General features: G+C 36.9%; 1 protein-coding gene across 9 annotated transcripts in view; it reads right to left on the bottom strand.

The window, feature by feature from the left end:
* Nova1 (NOVA alternative splicing regulator 1) overlaps nt 1–23,125 on the bottom strand; it is a 127,113-nt gene that overhangs the window by 69,514 nt on the left and 34,474 nt on the right. The window lies entirely within an intron of this gene.

Raw genomic sequence — 23,125 nt, forward strand, 5'->3', positions numbered from 1 at the left:
ACTGCAAGGAACGGAATGCAGCTGTTCAATCCACAGCACAGTTATAGACCAATTATAAAACATGCTGAAAAATAAACCGAAGCACATATTCATTTATGATATTATTTCAACAGAAATCCATCTGAAATAAGTAAATATATACAGTATCATCCTTTACTGTTCAGCTAGTTCACTGGTTTTTGTTGTTTTATGATAACAAATCAAGGGGGCAGGGGTTTTAAAACAGGCTGAGTTACCAGACTTGAAGCCAAGCCACAAAATAAATCAAAAGAGAAATAAAAAAAAAACTAATTCCAAAATTCTAAGTTATTTTATATTTTAATTTTTAATGAAATGACTAGTTATCAACACCTAGTGACAAATTGTATTTCAAATTAATGGAATTTTAAAATGATCTCATACACAGGATAACTGTCCTCCTCCAATGTTAAGCCAGGTTACAATCTATAAACAGTTATTATCTTTGGACCATGTAAACACTTGAGTTAATTAAGAGTAAGACAACTTTGGTTCCTTAATATTGAAATTTATTATCACATTTTTAAGGCTGATGGGGCACCCTCATTTCCCATCTCTACCACACCTTCTAGGTTTATAATTTTCTCTACAGGTCATATTATTTTTGTTTAAATATTTCTGTTTAATATTTAAAAATATTTATTTGGGATCACGTAATCAATGATAATATTTATTTCAAAAATAAGACTAAAAGTGGCAATTAATAGTAATTAACAGCAGGCCCAAATAAATTTGTAGAGGGAGATTGAAATAATATTTTATACTTGTAATGATATTTTATATTTCTTTCTCTTCTCTGATAGAACCACTTGCTTAAATGTCTTAAAACTGTCTATTGAACACAGCAGCTATGGTGTGTATGCCTCAGGCTATGTTAATGTATGTTCTTCGTGGCTGATATGTAAAATTAAATTAAATTATAAAAAAAAATTTCTTAAATAAAAAAAAGATATGTACACCAAGACTAAACTAAGAACTGATCAACATGACAAAACTCAGCTCACATTATATAAATAAAACTTAATACTTCTGAAATTCAGGTGGTCTGTGTGAAAAGTTCAACAAGTCTGACATGAAATGTATTCTGTGGTGATATTTTATCTGTGTCCCCCAATAAAGTTTATCTGAAGATCAGAGGATAAAGCTATCCACTATAGTAAACATAGAAGTCAGGTAATTGTAGCACACACCTTTAATCCTATCACTCTGGAAGCTGGGATCTGTCTGGATCTCTATGAGTTCAAGGCCACACTGGGAACAGAGCCAGGTGTAGTGGCATATGTCTTGAATTCCAACACTAGTTAACCATAAAGAACTGGAGGTCTGTACACACAGACAGGAAGTGACAGAGCTGAGCAGGAAGAGGAAGTGATGTAGCTGGGCTGAGAGAAGAAATTATTTTGTAGTACAGAAAGGCATATAGGTGTGGTATACAGGAAGTAGGTATCTTTGGTGGAGAATCTCCAAGTGGGTAAGAACGTAGCTGGCTTCTTTCTGCCTTTCTGATATCCTCAGTCTTTCACCCCAATATATGGCTCCAGGTTTTTTATTAAGTAGACTGTTTAGCACTTCGTCCTACAGTATCCTCTAAGTCATATATTTTTAACATAATCTGCTAGTTAAGACTTTATGTACACTGGTACATTGACTCAGGGTAGTCAGAAATAGCTACTACAATTCTCCATTCAGTTTTGTCTTTCTATAGCTAAAACACAGTATGAAAAAAAAAATAGCATTTCATTTTAGGGGCAGCATGTGGTAAAGGAGAAACAAGAGAGTTTCTTGATCTCTTCATTTATAAAACAAGGACCAGGAATTCCCAGTTTTCACATATAAGGCATATGGAAGCCAGAAATTCTGTGAAATTACAAACTGAAATAAAGACATGTAAGTCTCTAAATTCTTCCATGCGAATGGACCATAAAGCTTTTGTAAGGGTTCTCAACATATTCTCCAATGTCCCTCATGAATTTCTAGGGATTTCTAATGAGTGACTTAGGAAACTCAATGGAATAAGCACAGGTAACCTTGGTAAATTAAATGTGTGCCTCTAAGAAGCTGCTGTTTCTCACATGACAGGAAGACTTCCATTTATAGTGATTATTGAGAACAACACAAACCCTGCATGAGGCATGTGTTTTCACACTTGGCTCACTGTACCATAACGGGCAGTGACTAGTAACTTGCAAAGAGCTAGCTCAAGTCAGCAGAGGTTCTTACAATGCCCCATACTCACTGCTCCACTCTAAAGTTTAAAATCACAAGGCGAACACTTCAACAATTGTTTGACATTACAAAACCACCAAAGATAAGTTGAGGCTTCTGACTCTGTTAGTGTGCATTCCTTAGTGCTACATTACAGTGCTCTGCCTATTAGACTATACTCACTTTCAGCAATGACAACTATGGACAATTTGGCTCCGACTGTTTACATGAAATGATTTATTTCACTTCCTTTATTACTCTTTCCTTTTCATCATACATGAGTATAAAAAAGCCATTAAATTTGTAAAAATGCAGAAAGAGATTACAGTTTTGCAAAGATAATGCTATTAATTCTCTGGTTTTAAAAATTATTTTCCCAGATCTTTAGAAATGCAGTTTTCTGAAGATAAAAGATGACAGAAATTCAAAAGTATACACGTTTTTAAATAAAGTCTTTGAGCTGCCACAAGCAGGTACATTTTGTTTTGAATATAAATTCAAAATACTCCATAATATTACAGAAGTGCATGTGTGGTATTTCTTAGAGTGAGCTATGCTCTAAAATCAAGAAAGTGACAGATAACTCACCATTTATTAGGGATACTCAATGAGCAACCAGGTGTGTTAATGGAGATGACAAAAACACACAATGTTTCCCAACCATTCCAGTGTAAGGAAACTTTTCTATAGACTTCTGTGGTAAGGGTCAGATGTTATGTACTGATCTGTTAAAGTATGTATGCAGCAGGAGAAAGACAGTTTTATGTGAAGGTACAGCTAAGAGGGGCAGAATCCAGAATCCGCACTGGAAAGGGTGAGTGGAGAATACACAGGCAGGAACCTGTAAGGACAAGGATATGACAGGTCCAAGTATGTTATGAAATTACAGCATATTTTCCTCTAAGAAGGGCATTTAAGTAAGCAGTCTGTGAAATGCACTCAAACACCATTTGAAAAATGAAATTAATTAGAGATACGGATAATTCAACTGAGGAAATGATTATAGGAGCATAGGTTTTTGAATACTAAAAGGGCTTTCAAAATGAAACTTACAGGGTTTAGAAGCTAGCTTAATGGTAGAGGCTTGGCTAGCATGTGTTAAGGACTTGGGTTTGAATCCAGAAAAGCACTGGAAAACAAACAAACAATAAGTTATATACTATGTAAATCCCTGGACAAGTAAAAACTATAAAGTAAGTCAGAGATATTTTCGGAAGTGTAAGTCTAAAAGAAATGATTCATTCATTCACTCCACAACAAAACACTGTTTCTTCTGTTTCAGGTACCATGCTATAGACTGTGTAAAGCAGTCCAGCAAAGAGCCAACTCCCTCAAAAACTATATGTTAGTAGAAGAAATATCAGGGCATTAAATATAACATGTAGCCAGTGCTTGGAAGTAGTGAATAAACTCAAAACATAGCCAAGTTATGGAAACAGAATGGCACACATCCTGTTAACAGACAGGTGCTCAAAGAAGACCAAGGAAACAGTCTTTCCAATTCAGTGACCAACTACTTGACATAAAAACTCTGCAAGCAGATTGAAGGTTAAGCATGATTAAGTGGTGGAATAGACTCCAAGGGACCCAGAAATAACGGAACTACCAGCAAGATTAGCACAACGTTGTGATGGGATAAGGTGGGACTTTCCTGCCAACGAGACAGCCTTCCATAGCTTCCACGAGTGGCCGTTCCTCAGCTCCTCTTACTGCAGAATGACTCTATGTTCCTGTCATTAGTCATGAGACCCAACTGAGATGCACAGTGACAGTAAGTGAAAACAGTCAAGTAGAGATCTAAAAGGCCGAGGGAAGGTTGCTGGAGTTAGACTCCTGCTTGGTAGAGTTGCTTCTTGTCTCAAACCTCTTTCTTTCTTCTGCATCCATCTGAAAAGATGAAAAAGATACCTGCAACTGGAAGACAAGCTGGAATGGATTGGAGTCACTATTCTCAAAGTGTCTTGCCTATCAAAGTAATTTGATTTCATTCAAAAGGAGCAGCATGACCCAGAGGTTATATACAGTGCAGAATCAAACAGAAAGGATAGGATGAATAATCCAAACTGAATGGTATGACACTCCAAACATACTGCTCCCACAAAATATTTGGCAAACATGCATATCAGAGAGCTAGCGATTGTTTCTCAGGCTGTAAGGAATGCAGGGGAACTAGTGAAGTGCAAGGCAGAGCAGCAGAGACCCAAGAAAAGCAACAAGGAAGATCTAAGTAAGTAAGCTTTTCCTCTTTTGCCTCACTTCTCCCACGTGCCAGTGCAGGGGTACAAATGGTAATGACATCTCATTCTCCACTTGCAGATGTGAGCACAGTGAAGGACTTCATATTGACCTCTTCTGCTGCCACATTCCTGGACAGGCCACATCTCCACAGCAGTAAGCAACATCGGAGAAGATGCTACAGACTTCGGAGGAGATGTTATAGAAATTACACACTTCTTCTAAAATGTCCTGAGTAAAAGAACCAATAAACTCTGGTGTGATTAAGCATAACCAAAGCTCATACCAAAGACAAATAAAACCAGGCCACATTTGTACTCTACTGTTATGCTGCACCCTTGCCAGTCCTGTTTATTAAATAGTTAGCAAGAAGGAGCTAGCAAGTGACTCTCGCTCGTTGTTTTCTTGAATATCACGAAGGTACCTGGCAAAATATCGGCATTACCTTATTATTTATTCTTATTAACATCCAGCAATTGGCCTAACTGTGGGTTATATATAAGAAAATTCTTCAAGCTTTTCTTTATGTAGAAATGAGAGAATTGTGGGCCAGTGACAGGGCTCAGCAGCATAAAGCATTTAGGGTGAGATGGACTGACCGATTTAGAGGTCCTAGACCCACAAAGTGAAGAAGAACCAACTCCAACAATGTGTCCTCTGATATTCACATGGCATGTGCAATGTCAAGCACATACCTACACACAATAAATAAATGGAACTTTAAGAATTAAAAAGACTTTATTAAAATTATAAAAATCTGCAAGATATTTCATCAGGAATATTAAGTTGTAAAAATCACATAAATACAAATATTTTGCAGATTTATAGAGAATATTTGCTTTTAAAGAAACAAAAAAGTAAAGGCTGGAGATGTAGCTCAGTGGTTGAGCATTTGCCTAGGATGGTCACTGCCCTGAGCTCCATCCTCAACACTGTGAACAAAACAGGAAACTTAAAAAGTACAATTCTTGAAGACATCAACCAGGAGATTAGATAAAACATGCTTAAAATAAGAAAAGGAAAATGTAGATTTCTTGTTTCAAATGAACACTTGATATTTACATTTAAGAAATCTAAAGCAATGTTAGAGAATGTTCTGGTCTAACACAGAATTTAATAACATAATATCTTCCTCATCTTCTAAGAATTTAACATTTAAATCAATATTTGAAGGGGAAATCTTGAAAACTCAGGTACCTGGTTTTAAATAAAGGCATCAGCATTTTACATAACTAAATTACACACAACCTTATTCCTGTTTAAATGTCATATTTTCAAGGATATGGAAGATTCCATTGATGTTTCTAACTGTTAGAATAACCTCACTCATTTTACAATCACCTGTCATCCTAAGTCAGGACACATACATTCAACACAAGTCTTCTCAATCACTCAGAGGTACAAAACAAAAATGACTACAGCCTATAATTATATACTTTTCGAAGTTGAAAAATTATTTTACTATTTACTATTACTATATAAAAATTAGTCATTCTGGGCCAGGCAGTGGTGGCGCACACTTTTAATCCCAGCACTTGGGAGGAAGAGGCAGGCAGATCTCTGTGAGTTCGAGGCCAGCCTGGTCTACAAAGCGAGTTCCAGGAAAGGCGCAAAGCTACACAGAGAAACCCTGTCTCAAAAAAAACAAAGCAAAAACAAAAACAAAAACAAAAAAAACCCTACTCATTCTGATACTAAATAATTAAAACAATCTAGTATAAGACTAACTGTCAGAACACAGTTTAAGAATGGAGTAATATAAGAAAACATGACACTCAAGTCTTGGGACCTCTGTTTCTTCAAAACACAGAATTATTCTTGGAATGTGCTTCTGTGTTTCTCCTAGGTGTAGTGGATACAAGTGAGTTACTTTGCCTGATGTTATTCGTATACCTTGATGGAAAAACATGTTTTTCCACATGCAATTTGTCCTTGTGAATGTAAACTTTACTCTGGTAACTCTTGTTAACTCTCAGGGTATAGATTGTCTGAATAAAGTTGGCTATTGCATGAGATGTTAGTCTGCCTCATTTTGGGGCCCTGCTCTTCCCGGCACCTGCCACCAACTAGAGAAATAAACAACTAACAATATGTACTCATGATCTACATGAAGACTATTACAAACTCTGATGAATGAAATTAAGAGATCTAAGTGAATGAATGATGTGTAATCCAATTACATGGATAGGAATACAAATCTAGTAAGATGCCAGCTCTCACTAAACTATTCTGCAGATTCAGGGGAACCCCAAACAAAATCCCAGAAAGTTATATTAGAGATATCAATTAATTAAAAGGCAAAAGATACAGTAAATGAGCATAAAACTGAGGGAGAGAATGAGATTGAAAGACTGATGCTCTCTCACTTGAAGATGTCTATAAAGTTACAATAATCAAGCCAGTGTGGTACTGCTGAAAAAGAGGTAAATTGATAATAACAAAAAAAAAAGAAAGAAAAAAGAAAAAGTAACCAAAAATAAACCAATGTAAATACAGTCAAATATTTATCACAAAACAATAAAGGTATTTCAATGAATGAATGAGTCTTTTAATAAGTCAATCCAGATATAGACTATAAACCTTTCACAAAATATTAACTCAAGATGAAGCAAAGACTAAGCTCCTCACTGTTACTTACAAAACCATACAAGAAAGCAAAGAAGAAAATTTAGGTGACTTTTAGATAGAAGGCAAATCTTATTAAGGGAAATTGATCAGCAGAACTTTATGAAGAGAAATCTTCTACTCTGGGGAAAACACTACAGGAATGAAAGGGTTAATCAGAGATAGAGAGAGAATATCTGCAAAATCTGCATCTCACCAAGAACTATTATCCAAAATATGCAAAACGCTTGAAAAATCAACAATTAGAAAACAACCTAATTTATAATAGAGAAAAGATCTGAACAGATGCCTCATCAACAAGAAAAGAAGATGGAAAGCAGCATAGGAAAAGAACCTTGACACCACTTATCTATTAGCTTCCTAGGGCTAACTAGAAGACATTGATGGCTAACTCAACAGAAATGCTCATACCATACTTCTTCATGGTCCAGATAAACACTGGAATGGAAGTGTTGGCAGGATGGTTCCTTCTTGGAGTTTTCTTTGTGGTCCAAGACTAGTCTTCATGTCCTCATGGCATTTTCTCTACATCTTTATATGCAATCTTCCCTTTAGTAAGGAAAACAGTCACAGTGGATAAGAACCACTGTTAAGAACTCATGTTTACTTGATTATATTTCTGTGAAAATCTTCTTCCTAAATTATATCACAAGGTAGTGGCAGTCAGGCCTTCCCAACCATGAATGTTGGGGGAAGAGAATCAACCTGGATCAGTTTCTCATTAGGGAATTGCAATTGAAACAATAGAATGATGCCACCACATGTCCACTTTAATGGCTACAAGCCATAACACCAATAATATCTGACACAGGCAAAGATACAGAGCAATATGGAAAACTTGTTCACTGACAGTGGGAATACAAAATAATGTAGCCAGTTTAGGAAACAGTTGGGTAACTTATTACAAAGTAAACCTAGTCTAGGTTTATTTATGTTTAATACAGTCTTATTCTATAGTTCAGGTTGGCCAGAAACTCATCACATAGCCTGGACTAACCTCAAATTTACTGCTGTTGTCCTGCTCCAGTATCCCAAGAACTGAGATTACAGGCCTGAGTGACAATATCTGCTTTGAGTAAATATACTGTTCTGATACAGCCAACATGCTCAGTTAGAAACCAAACACTGCTAAAAATGTATATGAAAACCTACACTCAAGTTCACATCAATTTTACTCACAATTGTCTCAACTTGGAAATACATCTGTTCCTTAACAGAGTATAGTTCCACTAATGATTGGTATATAATCCAGTGACTTAAAAAAAAATTAACCAGCATGCCTTTAAAAGCCAGAGGGGACTCTTAAATTCATAGTAGCAGTAAAAGCCAACTTGAAACAGCAGCTCATGGTGTAGCTGTGGATGTGTCCTCTTCTACACTTGTACACAAAGAATATACAACAAAAAGAGGGAGTCCTAAAACCTGGATTTGATTTAATTACAACTCGGGCTCATCTATGACAGCTGCACCATGAGTACAAGACTTGGGGCTGAGGGAACAGCTGAAGAAGCAAGAGAAAGAGGGCTATTCTGGACTTTTTGCCAAAGTTGGTATGTATCTCAAACCACTACTAAAAAAACAGTACTCCACTCCTAGCTTATCACAACTACCTATAGTTGTTTGAGGTGGAGGCCTCATGGGCTTTTCTCAGTCCACTTTACCATGTACATTGTTGCCATTCTTGCTCAGCTCACATTTGGGCATTTATACTGGTGAGACTTTATACATGCAGCTTCTGATGAGGAGACAGTCTCAAAGCAAACTCCCTGATGCTCCATCCTTTACAACCAACCATTCCACCATGCAACTCCCATGGTGTTCCCTAAGACTTTGAGAGTGGAGTGTTTTGAAGAAGTATCCACTGGGAGTGGGATCACTACACAATTCTGCATTTTGATTGGTTGTGGTTTTTAGAAGTGGTCTCTGTTGTAAAAAAGAATATTCTGTGATGAAGAGTGAAGACTGCAACTTATCTATGACTATGAGGGAAAAGGTTTAAAGATTGTAAGGGATGTGCTGGTTGAGTAAATTAGAGGTGGTAGATTCTCCTCCAAAAACCATGACTTCAACAGCACTGAATAGTTCGCTAGGTTTCCAGGCATGTTTCCCCTCGTGTTTAGTGGGTTTCAAGTCCAATAAAAGACTTGTTGGTTACCGCCAAATTATGTGGGCCACTAGTGCGCCATTAGGGATGTTGTGCCATGACATTTATTGATGTGGTTTATAGGCATCAGAACTGGGTAGGACTGTTGGCTGCTTCCCTCCTTTGGAAGCTTCCATGATACCTTCTGTTATCATGAAAGCCAATCTTCAGGGAAGAGGCATTCAGGTTAGTTCCAGCTCAGAGGTCTCTGTTCCCTGAGTCTGAAGTATAAGATTTCTTCAGCATTAGGGACTTACCTAACTTTGGGAACAAACAAGGGCAAAAAACAAAAGGTTATATGTTTTAGGATGAACAACCTTAACCAACAACTCAAAAGAGGACTTCTCATGTCTGGTACCGTGATTTTTGTTGATTGTCTTTGGCTCAGTTTAGAATAGAAAAGTTCATTAAAGCTGCATATTCATATTTATTCAAAGAATTACATGTAATATAGGTATTTATTTTTAGTCAAACAGTTAATAGATTGCTTGTGAATATTTCAGACATCCAGATTGCTAGGGAGGAGCACATCATCTGGTTATCAAGGTCCAAATGGTCAGCCATGAAATAATAAATACAAGTAATATTATATGGACTGAGCAAGTTGTATTTAGAAAAATATATGTGTATACACATTCATGTCTGCTTGCAATAACAATTAATGAAAAAAAGATGGCATGGATATGAAGGAGATTGGAAAGGGCTATATAGGAGGGCTAGGAGGGAGGAAAGGAAAAAGAGAAATGTAATTATAGTACAATCTCAATAAAACATGATTGTCCTAGTCTGAACATCAAGAGATAAAAATTTTACAGAAATAATAAGACAAAAATCACAGTGTCAATGGTGGCAATATTTGTTTTCAGTGGTAAATCCCAAAGGAATCATGGGAAAGACACTGCAATATTTTATTTTTAATTTTCATTTTAAATCATATTTTATCTATAGTAATTTACATGTTAAGGAAGACTACAATGAAATGATCTGAAACAGTTTTCTACCTTAAGGAAGTCTTAAAATCATTTTTAATGTGTATGAGTATATTTACATCTTCTGCATCAACTTCTTACTTAATATTCCTGACATTTCTAAGTTACTTTTACAATTTTAACATACCATTCCATTAAAAAAAAACAGCTATTAAAGCTAAAAAAAAATGTGAAGTAAACAGCAAGCTTCATTAAAAAGTACAATCCACTAGCAAAGGGAAAATCAATTTTTTCCAATGAAGTATCATGGGGTATATCAACCACACTCCAGGCAGACCTCATACCCAGGAGTAGTTGGCCAATGAAAAACTGACTCTATGTATTTTGGTGGGCTTTTTGTCTCATTTTGCTTTCACTTATTTTTATATAACTTATTTATTTTACATCCCAACTGCAGTTTCCTCTCCCTCCTCTCCTCAAAACCTGCCCCCCCCCCAATCCATTCCTTCTCTGTTTCCATTCAGAAAGGAGCAGGCCTCCAGGGGTACCAACAAAGCAATGCATATCAAGCTGCAGTAAGACGAAGCAACTCCCTTGTATTTAGGCTGGGCAGATTCCCAGTACAAGGAATCTTTATTCTACGGCTAAAATGTACTTATGAGTGAGTATGTACCATGTTTGTCTTTCTGGGTCTGGGTAGCCTCACTCACTCAAGATGACTTTTTTCTAGTTTTATCCATTTGCCTTCAAGTTTCCTGCTGTCATGGCCTCTAACGGCTGATTAACACTCCGTTGTGTAAATGCACCACCTCTTCTTCTACTCTTCGGTGGAGCAGCATCTGGGTTGTTTGCAGGTTTGGGCCATTTTGTTGCTGCATTTTTGTCTTCTTAGTTTTTGTTTGTTTTATTGTTCAGGTTTTGTTTCTTGCAATAGACAGTGAAGTTGTGTGAGAATGGGAACATGACCAAAATAATAGGTATCAAAAATACTTTAAAGTACAGTTGAGCTCTCTAATTGGACTTAAGACCTGCACAACCAGAGGGAGCCCATGCCTCCTACTGGAAACCTAGCTAACTACCCAGAACTAAGGAAGTAGTGAGTACTGGAAAACTCCACAGCCACTGATTTGCCAACTCACATAATCCCCAGCAATAGTCTAAAAACATTTGTCCTTATACCCTTACACTTTATCCCTTCATCAAGAAAATTTCTCTTTGCGATAGAATTAAACCTCTACAGGAAACTACAACCAACCAAATGCAGAGTTGTGAAGCACAGTCCCCATGGATAAATCTACAACACACTGCTGCATCTAAGGCTCAGGGAACGTTTCAGAAAAGAAGGCAGACAGATTGCAAGGCCGGAGGATCAGGGAGTTGGCTGGGAGACTATGTCTCTTAGTAATATCAGAGGCTACACCATATTTATCTACATAACTGCCCAAATGGGAGCTGAACAAGGATGACATCAAGGAACATGCCAAACTAGAAGGAGGAAAGCCCACGAAGCTTCAGCTTTACACAAAGAACTACCTGCAATGGAAGAATGCTGGGAACAGGAGAGGTGGCTTCCCTTGGCAAGAGTACACCAACTGGTTATCCAACACCAAATGGACAACCCCGAAAACATACTTATAGGTACCGTTAAATGGATTGAACAGTTTGTATGCAATAATAATTAGTCTTAAAAAAAGACGGCATAAATTTGAAAGAGAGTTGGGAGGGGTGTTTGGAAGGAGCTTGGAGGAGTGAAAGGGAAGGAGAAAATGTTGTAATTAAATTATAATCTCAAAAATTAAAAAAAAAAAGAAAAAGAAAAGAAAGCATAATTGGAGGCTAAGAGAAAGGGTGCAGTGGTTAAGAATGCTGGGAACAGGAGAGGTGTTCCTAAAGAGGTTCCAATTTGAGTCCCAGAACCCACATGGCTATTTATAACCTTCTGTAGCTTCAGTTCCCAGGTATCCAGGACCCTCTTCTGGCCTTCACGGCCCTGGCACACACATAGTAGAAATTAGTAGAAACAAAATACCACAAAGTAATGTAATTAAATAAAGTACAACAAGACAGGTCAAGTTTAATATGCAATACAACAAATGTGCAACTTATTCTTACCCTCATCTTTATTGAATACTCTAGTTATTATAACTCTGAGAGTTCCATTAAATTCCTCCTTTAGATAGATGAGAATATTATAAATTTTAATGGCACTTCTATAAAATACAGTCAGGTACCTATAAGACATGCTCTAGTTTTATCAAATGCTTTTGATATTCTCAAATCCAAGCATTCATTAGTATTTAAGATATGCCGTATACATAAATGATCATTTATCATAAACCAAAAAATAAATATCTGCCATAACTGTAGGACCATACCTTCTATTTAGGCATGTGTTAACAATCATACAGTTAATGATAATTTCCCTTCATAAATTTCTTAAGTGAAAATGAATGAGAAAGTTTGAACTGCACTGAACAGACAATGTACCACTGACATCATTGATTGTGCTAGTTGAGTGATGTGAAGCCTACATTGAGTAAAGAAATACGACTGCTCTTTGCCTAAATGCCACACAAAGACAGTATTGCAACACAAAAGCAAAACAGAATTTTGTATCTGTTTGAGGCTTTTGTTGATAAAATCCTAGTAGCAACAGTATTTTCTAATTCACAGGAAATCTAGATTAGGTAATAAAGGTGCAAATTTTGAAGTTTTATCTAATTTCAACATGATGAGTAGCGTAGACTGGGAAGTGTAATATTTTGTATAAAATCATGTTAGAACAACACTGTAGTAGAAAAAACTTAAAGGACCATACAAAAAATTCATCTATTCCCCTGGTTTCACAAAATTAAATATATGTGTAAACTTATAAGCATATATACATAAATAAATCATACATTTATTAATCTGTATATATCTATGTGGACAGACACACACTTTGGGGCAATGATGTGATCTCTTATATTGTTTTTCACCATTTGTTCACTTGTGAATTATTTCAGTTACAACAGCAGTGACAAGGAGTTATGCAGAACCTTATCCATTAGTTATATTATTATTTACTACTGAGGCTTGTACTAACAGTTATTTTAATATTCCAATATACTCAGTACTTTGAAAATATATGCTGCAAATGTCTTACCATTAGATGAAAAAGCTAATAAATTTGGGGACTACTTTCACTGCTACAGAAAACAAGCATAAATTTTGAGAATACACTCAAAGTTGATTTATCTTACCCCCATCAGAATGGCAAAGGTCTACAAAAGGGCTGACTACAAAACCTGGAAGAGATGTGAGTGAAAGGGAACCCTCATTCACTGTTGATGGCAATGTAACCTGGCCCAGCCACCTGGGAAATAAACATGGAGAATTCTCATAAAACTAAAAATAAATCATATAACTCAAGTACACCACTCAGCACATGCCCAAAAGACTTGATATCCATCCTACTTTACAGATATTTGCTCAGCCATATTCATTGCTGCTCTATTCACAAGAGCTAGGAAACAGAAGTAATCCAAATGTCCTGAATAATGAAAATGTTGCAAACAAACACTATGGAATATTATCCAGCAGTAAAGGAAAAAATTAAATCATGAGTTTTGCAGCTAAATGTATAGAAGAAAAGCTCATACTGATTGAAGTAACCCAGATACAGAAAGACAAACGTCAAATGCTCTCTCTCATGTTACCATCCTATCTCCAAATCTCCAGATGTGAAAGCACAGCCTTGAGTAACTACAGAAACTACAGTAACTACAGAAAGAAGGACATGAGGGGGAGCAATGGAGAGGGGAATTACAGGATATAAATGACCTAAAGTGGGGAATGGGAATGTGGGAGCTTTAATTAGTGGGGCAATGAATACAGAAGGAAGAATAAGAGTAAAATAATAAGGATGTCTGAAAAAAGTCACATGAAAGCATACTATTAACTATCTATTCTCAAATACCAATAAGTTGGTGAATAAATATAAAAATACAGTTTGAACAAAATGTCCCTTCTGGGCTAACAAGGTCCCCTCCAAGGGGCAAAAACATTCAAACAAACAGGCCAACACTAGGCCTGAAAAGCCTTCTTTTGAAATTTTGATTAGTGTTTTCCAAGAGAGTACTCAAACACTGCAGGTTGTTGCTCTTGTCCTTGGAAGGACAGAGGTGGAAGGTAGATCCTTATTGCTGAAGACACCATGAACTTCAGGTACAGGGCTCCAAGGGCCCTGAGCTGGAACTAACCTAAATGTCTCCTCCCACAGGACTAGCTTTCTTAGTACCAGAGGCTTCCAAAAGTTGGAGGCAACCAACAGTCCTACCTAGCTACAATGTCTAAAAACTACATCAATGACCAAGCATGGCATAATAATCGCAGGGGTACAGTAGTGGCACACATACTTCGGTGGTAACCAACAGCTCTCTAATTGAACTTAAGACTTTCTCAACAAAAGGGAAATTATAGCTGGTACTGGAAACTTAGTTGATCACCCAGGGCTGACAAACTCATGGATCGGGGCAGAGAACCTACAATCAATACTTTACTAAACCAGCATAACCCATAACTATAGCATAGTACTTTTTTTTTAATGGAACAGGGTTTCTCTATGTAACAACCCTGGCTGTTCTGGCACTCAATTTGTGGACTAGGCTGGCCTCGAACTCACAGAAACTTCCTCCCTCTGCCTACTGAGTTCTGGGATCAAAGGCATGCACCACTATGCCAGGCTTCTATAACTACACCTCAAATATTTTTCCTTACATTCACAAATATGTATAGTTATCCCTCATCATGGAAGTTCTCTTTGCAACAGATGCACACCATTATAGAAAACCACAACCAATCAAGTGCAAAGTTGTGGTGCCCGGTCACAATGGATATACCACACCTTTAACAGAACTCCTGTACTGAAGTCTCAAGGAACATTGCTGAAAAGGGGGCAGAAAGACTGTAAGAGCCAGAGGATCCGGGACTTTGTTATGAGATTGTGTCTCCTGGTAATGTCTGAAGCTACATCCATAAAAGACGCAACACCTAAACATGATCTGAACAATGACAACAACAATAAACATACTAAAGTAGATAGAGGAAAGCTTATGATTCCTCAACCCTACACAAAGGACTATAGGTAACTAACGAATCCTAGTAGTGGGAGAAGTGGTCTTCCCCAGGTAATAGCACACCAACTAGTTATCCAAGTGGTCACCTCTGAAACATGCACTGCACTACAGGTACAGGTAACACCAACCAAACTGAGCAGGTTGCACTTATGTATTTAAGAATATATGTATATACATATGTCAATATGTGTGTAGCAACGATGAAAAAGGTCATGGATGTGAAAGAGGGCCTAGAGGCTATATGGGAGGGTTTGCAGGTAGGAAAGGGAAGGGGACAATGATGTAATTATAGTTTAAGCTCAAAAAGCAAAAGCAATTTTAAGAAATCATATACTCAAAGTATTTAGAGGAAGTACAGCAGAATTCAGAGAAGATAAACTTTTCTACTTGTGACTAACAATTTAAAACACTCTTGATTTTAAAATCTATTTGCATGTCATATGAGACTTGTGAGTAGAGATAAGAGAATTAGATCTTCAGACTTTTTTGCACTTGAACTGCTGTGGCTTGCACAGGAGAGTGATTTCCTGCTTCACTGCGCTGACAGTGTACCACCTAGACTCAGAAATTATAGCCACAGCAGGATGGCAACAGTGAAGAAACATAAAATTTCACAACACAGATATCACTCTATTGCTATTATGATTATTACTGAAAAAATCATACAGTGTTAAGCAGAATTTATTTTTAACTAACTAGTGACATGCCAAATAAAATAATTTTTTTTTAAATTTCAAGTGCTTGGCTGAAACATTTCATTCAAAAGAGAAGTTTTGGTTTCTCATAATATTTAAAACTTTAGAATAAATGCACATCTACTATCTTTTTTTAAAAGAGAAGGATCCTAACATTATCTAAAACTTATTAGTTCTCTAATTTTATTTAGTTATCCTTCCTGTGTTCGAAGACCACCCCCTACTTCAGGTAGAAAATGCCAATTCCTGTCTAAAGTGGTAATTATTAATATGGAAGTTTGGTTATCAGGAAAATTATTTTGTACTCAGTAAGTTAGAATTCCCTAATTTATTCAAATATGTGCATGCAGCAAGTAACTACACAATGGTAGGCTTTCTTCTATTTTTTTTTTTTTATGTGTATTGGTATTTTGCTTACACGTATGTCTGGGTGATAGTGCTAGATCCCAGGGAACTAGAGTTACAGACAGTCGAAAGCTGCCATATGGGTGCTGGGAATTGAACCCAGGTTCTCTGGAAGAGCAGCCAATACTTTTAATGGCTGAGCCTTCTAATTTATTTTAAAGTGTAGCCACTTTCTCCACTTTTAGAGATTTTTTTAACATGCTATATTAGTTTAAAGAGAAGTGCTGTAGCCTGTTGTTCATATAGACAGAGGAAAAACTAGAGAGCCTAAGTTCTCAAAGCACGATCTGGACTTAGATTAGATCTGTCTACTAGTCACTAGCCAGTGGGCATGTGTAAGTCCTAGATCTGCTACTTATCTGCAAAATGAGAATAACAGGTGGAGCTAAATCAGAATCTGAACTAAAGTCCTCAGAATCAGCCAGAGTAAAGTAATAAAGTAAGTATATAGTAAAGCATTCCACAAATAGCATTTGAGCACGCAACTAATTCCAATCCAGAAACAAAACCAGAAGAGGATGTTGGATCTGGTAAGCATGCCTGTAATCCCAATACCAGGAGACTACACTTGGTGGACCGAAAGTTCTAGACCATCCTGGATCATATAAAAAACCCTATAGAGAGAGGGGGAGGGAGAGGAGGAAGAGAAAAGTCTACAGGAGAATGGGAAACACCATGCATTGCTTGACTTAACAAACAAAGCATTTTAATGGGAAGTTGTTGTGTAGTGTGCTTAGAGGAGAAACAGTTCCAAGCAAACAAAACAAATCTATAAGCAGTAATCCCAACACATTCTTTAAACTAAAATAATGATATAAGATGACTCTCATTTGATTTCAAGTCTTTCCACGTTATTTTATAATTGAACTCTGTGAATATATTATTTAAATCATAAAGTTAATCTAAGAAAGTAAATTAAATGAATTTCTTACCTACAGTATGAAGAAATACAAGATTAGTGTCGATGTAACAATTTTAACTCAAAAAATTCAATTATCCAGCACCAGTAGAAACCCACTTAAGAAAATATGAAAGGTAAGGTGAAGCCTATACCATCAAGAGATAAGACCATTTTAAAGCAATGATCAAAAGTTATTTTTCAATTCTTAATGGTACTGTTATTATCATGGATCAGAACTGGATACACTAGATAGTTCTAGTAAGCATCCCCGGGCCTACTGCTTCTGTTTCCTTCCTATCCCTGCTCTTCTCCTCCCTGATTTTCCCTCCCCTGCTGTTCTACAGATTTCCATCTGTAACCATTTCTACTTGGATGGAAAGTTAAGTCACCTCTCATGTATCCACAGACATCAGCACTGCCTTTTTGGATTCCTACTGCTGTTCTCTGTTTTCCCTGCATGGGCAGTGGGCAGCTGAACAAGCTGGCTACACAGACAAATATACAGATGCGGACTCAGTTCTGGTCCTGCTCTGTTCTAGCAACAGCTTCCTTCCACTGCTCTAAGAAAGCTCTGGCTGCTTCATGCACACACTTCATTTTAGTTGACACATTCTACAAAGCAGGGTAAATTGGGAATAGTTTACAAATAAGCAAAACAAAGGTCAGAGAAACAGTTTGTAAAAACAAAACGTAGAATGGCCAGGTTTGCTAATAAACAGTTAATAGAACTAATTTGAAGCTTAGAAACATCTGAATGACAAAATTAACATAAAATGGCAACTTTATTGTGCTTACTATAAATTCTGTCCCAAATATATTAAAAACTGAACTTCCCCCTTCTGTTACCTCACATTTTCTAGAAGAGAAATGGTACAGAGAAGCAGAGAGATGATGAGTAAGCAGTGCAGGAGAGCCCTGCCAGGTTAGTTTTAGAGAGCCCGAGACTTGCTGCTGTAGCCTACTGTCAGCTTTATAAATCTGCTGAACGTGGCGTGATACTGGGAAACATCTCAAGATTTACAGAGTCTAAAGAATGCAACCACAAAATGTTATTAGCATGTTAGAGGCATATGAAAATTTATTTATAATTAGCAGAATGCTACATACCAAAAAGCATTTTGTTGCAAATTTTATAAGAAACTATAATTTTTTTCAAAAACAGGAGAAAATATAAATATAAACTAACATTTCCATATATTTTATTTTGTAAGTTTCCATTTCCCCCCTAAAAACATAATAATTAATATACTGGCTATCCTGGCATCCATAGTTTTGTTTTCAAGAGTTCCAAACTATACACAGTCAATCATAATCCAAAAATAATGAGAAAGTTCTAGAAATAAACTGGCAAGTTTTCAAATGTATGCCATTCTAGGCAGAGTGACAAAACCTCGCCCCATCCTGCTCAATCCTGCCAAGCATGTAAATCGCCCCTTTTGTTCTGTGTATCCACTCTTCAAACTGTCCAGTATTTTAATTCACAGAAAAAGGTTGACTGTAAACTAGCACCATATCACAATGCATGCATTTGTTCACTTCACCTCATCACAGGACACCGTATCCCACCTTTAGTACATCACGTGTGAACACAGCAGAATGACATGCATGGAAGACCCTCTTCATGCATATTGTTATATATTACAACTATTCTACTTTGTCAGTCACAACAGTGATCTCTTACTATGCTTAAATTATAAATTAAACAGATTGTTTGTATAGGAAAAGGCATATTATATATAGGGTTTGTTATACCATACACAGCATAACAGACCAAGTAGTATTTCCTATTTATAAGGGAAAACCACTGAGCTACGATTTTAACTAGTTAACTTATAAAATCAATTGAATGTAAACAGTATAATGTAAAGAAACAGGATAAACATTGCCATTGAGAAGTTTTATAATTTCAAAAGCTGGGCATATATCTATCTGATAACACTATATGATAGTCCACTGAGTCTAGGACACACACACACACACCACACACATACACACACACACACACCATACACACACACACACACACACACACACACACACACACACACACTTCATATTTTTCAATTCTCACTGTCTAAAAACAACAGTGTATCTTATCAGCAATGTGTTCTGGTCTGAATGTTCCTCCCAAAAGTTATTCTGAAATTTAGTCAGCATAGTAAGGTGTACGATACAGAATCACATAAGACTTAAGTGGTGATTAATCCAGGACTCCATTCTCAGGAATGTACTAATGCATTCATGGATTAGTGGGTGATCCTGAGTGGGGGTTTGCACTAAAGACCCCATTTGGTTCCGTTTCTTCTGTGCTTCGTTCTCACGTTTGCACTTTTTCATGTCCTGTACCATGTTGGCATTCTGCAAACTTCACACCAGAGGAAGGCTCTTTGTACATGGGGCTCCCTGACTTGAGTTTCCAACTTCCAAAACTGCTAAGATGCTTCTTGCTGTTATGCAATTTTGCAGACTGTGACACTGAGTTACAACTAACAAAACTAAAGTAAGTATCTCAGTATAGGGTACTTTAAAAAACTATGATAATATAAGAGCTACCAGTCACACAACACTCACAGTGGACCGCTGCACTGCTGCGCCTGCTCTCCATGCATTGCAGTTCATTCTCAAAACACTTCTACAGGGTAGGCACTGTTACAGACACGACACATAAAAAATCCAAAGCACAGATTAAATAAACGGCTGGGGTTCACACAGCTGCTAAGTGGCAGGACCGGGGTTCATATTTCAACACAAATCTTGTTCCAGATCCTCGGATGTGTGCCGACAGTCTCAGCACATTACTACGCATGATTAGTTGCTTTCTCTGGAACATGCCAACTCCTCAGGCTTTTGATTCTCTGTAAACGCTCCTGGCTAGAGCACTTTCTGAAAGGTGCCTGTTTTTAAGGCACTTTTATAGGAATAACTAAAATCAAAAGTACAGTATTTTGGCTCTAAGCCAAAATGAAAGACAAATGCGGCCAATGGACAGCAAGCATTTTCCAGTTCCTGGGTTAGTAGCTTCCCACCTTTTCCCTGTTATCCCAGAGGAAGATGTGCAAGTACAGAACATTCACTTGAGATGTACGATTCTTCTTTAAAAAACAATATTCAGTTTTCTAGTCTATGGACAACCTCAGATTCATACATGAAGAAAACATGTGCAATGATGAGCTGATAATTAAAAAAAAGAGCGCTAAGAAATTTTGGTTATAATTATCATATGATTTTTTTCATGAATTGAAATTTCTCTTCTTTGAAATAAATTAAAGAACTTCAAACACTGCTCTATGAAGTAAAGGCCAACAACCAAACACTCATATAATTTCAGAAGCATGTGCTGTTTTATGTTGAAGCAGGTCAGCATATCAGGTCAGGTCTACGTTTGATGGTTTCTATAGAACGTCACAAAATGCAGTTTCCTGTGACAGGTTCGACATTTCTATCTTTATGAGATCAAGGATGTTACCCCAAATCAAAGGCTTATTAAGGAACAGAAGAAGAGTCCAGACCATTCCTATTTTATTTCAAAGCCTTTTCTTCTATGAATCTGTAATGTAAACAAGGAAAATGTACATCAAAACCGTTACTACTAACCTTATTTTACTACATATAATCAGCAGCATCAACTACTACTTTCTCTAGAAAAAGTGAATGTATGTGCAACAGAAGCCATATCTGTAATCCCAACACTTAAAGGGTTTAATAAAAAGGATTAAGAGTTTGTAACAAGCCTGGGGTATAGACAAGTTCAGCCTAGCCGAGACAGATGAGCAAGACTCTAACTCAAAAAACAAAACAAAAACAAACAAACAAACAAACAAAAAACAGGCTGAAGACACGTCTCAGTAGTGAAGAATGCTTCTTGCCCTTACAGAAGATAGAAACTTGTTTCCCAGCACCCATACCTTGCAGTTCACAATCGCTTGAACTCCAATGACACAATATCTGGAACCCTCGTCTGGCCTCTGTGGGATCCTACACACAAAGCGTGTATGTCTATGTATACACGCAGACACATACATACAAAAAGAATGAAACACTAGATACAACTACTTTAGCATTGCTATGAAGTAAGACTGTTAAACTATAAAGCATGCTGCTAGAATTCCATTTACAATTATATATATCCTTGTAGAAATGCTTCTAAAATGTATCACACACCTACCTGACTTATGATGTCAGTATATCATCACAAAGTTTAAATGTATCTTCATGACAGAATCATTAGAGTTTTACTAAATGTCAGGAATTACACTGTATGGAAGAGGAGACTGGTGTGCATAGTAAGGAGGAAAAATTGAGGAGCTAGTGGAGTCAGTAGGAATCCTGCAACTCTCAGCCATCCTGGGAGAATTCATACTCACCACTTCACAGTCTCAAAAGACAAAACAAACAAACAGACAGACCACAATAGCTACTGGAGTCACCATAATCAAAATAATGTCAGTCTTTGATACCTTGATAGCCGAGTTGTCTATGACCGAAATAGACCATCTATGAGTATTGGCCTTGGAACATTTTATAGTGCTTCCCCCTGGTATCAGTACCCCATTCTCTGCGGCCCATTCTGTCTTTCATTACCTGGCTGATTTTGTCTATTGTATCTGCTGCTATCCTAGAACATTCTTACCTCCACATGTTGCCATTTTTCTTTTCTTGATATGTTTTCATTTTGATATACAGCCTGTAATTTCTTGGCTTTCATATACAAAGTCCAAACATATAGGGAGGCCAAGAGAGATAAAGCCCAAGTGGAGAGGGTGACAATGGGACATAGCAGTTATTTAAATCTAGCATTAGGCATTATGCCATTATGGTACAGAATAAAGGATACTACATGAAATCTAACTGGTGCAATATTCAAGGAAATCACTAACAAATGAGATTAACTCAAAGTTAGGGCCATTAATTCTCTCATTTATTAATAGTTTTTGTATTTTTTTAAAACTTTAACCCTCAACTGTACAACAATATGACAGAAGGAAAGTATGAGAACTTAAGGCCATAAGGACATTGTAGGCAAGCATTCATCTAGAAATCGTACAGTCATGCTGAGACACTCACATGAGAAACAGAAAAGAGAACATGGCGCTGTTTCGGAATAGTTGTGTACACTGTAAAGGTGTCTTCTGACTAATTTAATCAAGAGTAAATGGCCAATAGCTAGGCAGGAGTGAATGGGTGGGACTTCCGGGGAGAAAGAGGACTCTGGGAAAAAAAGAAACAGCGATGCCAGTGAGACGTGGAAAATGCTGGACATATGGTACAGAGGAGAGGTAACCGAGCCATGTGACAGACTGTAGATTAACAGAAGTGGATTAATTTAACTGATAAGAGCTAGTTGGAAAAAAAAGCTGAAGTTACAGTTAAGTTTTCATAATTAATAATAAGTTTCTGTGTTGCACTAAATGAAGTGTAGAAGTCAATCCATGATATGAAAATAGAATTCAATCAGGAGAATTGCTGAAGAAAAGCCACATTTAAATGATGCTGGAAATGAAACAATCAATTAGTCAAATAAAAACCTCAGTTGACAGCCTCTCCAACAGAATGAACCACATAAAAAACAGTCAAATCTGGAAGGCAAAGTAGAGGAAGTAGATCACTCAGTAAAAGTCAATGAGAAGTTTACAAAATATATATGAATGGACAATAGGAGAGCCTTAAGACACCATAAAACGGACTCAGCTTTGAAATAGAATCATAGAAGAAGGAGAACACCACAGTGAAGGTATAGAGAATATTGTAAATAATATTATCTCCAAACCTATAGAGACGTCATTCAGCTATAAGAGGACTGTAACCTAGAGACATACATTACAAGAGGCCTACAGAACATGAAATAAACAAAA

Source organism: Onychomys torridus, chromosome 14 (genome assembly GCF_903995425.1).
Source record: "Onychomys torridus chromosome 14, mOncTor1.1, whole genome shotgun sequence".
NCBI lineage: Eukaryota > Metazoa > Chordata > Mammalia > Rodentia > Cricetidae > Onychomys > Onychomys torridus.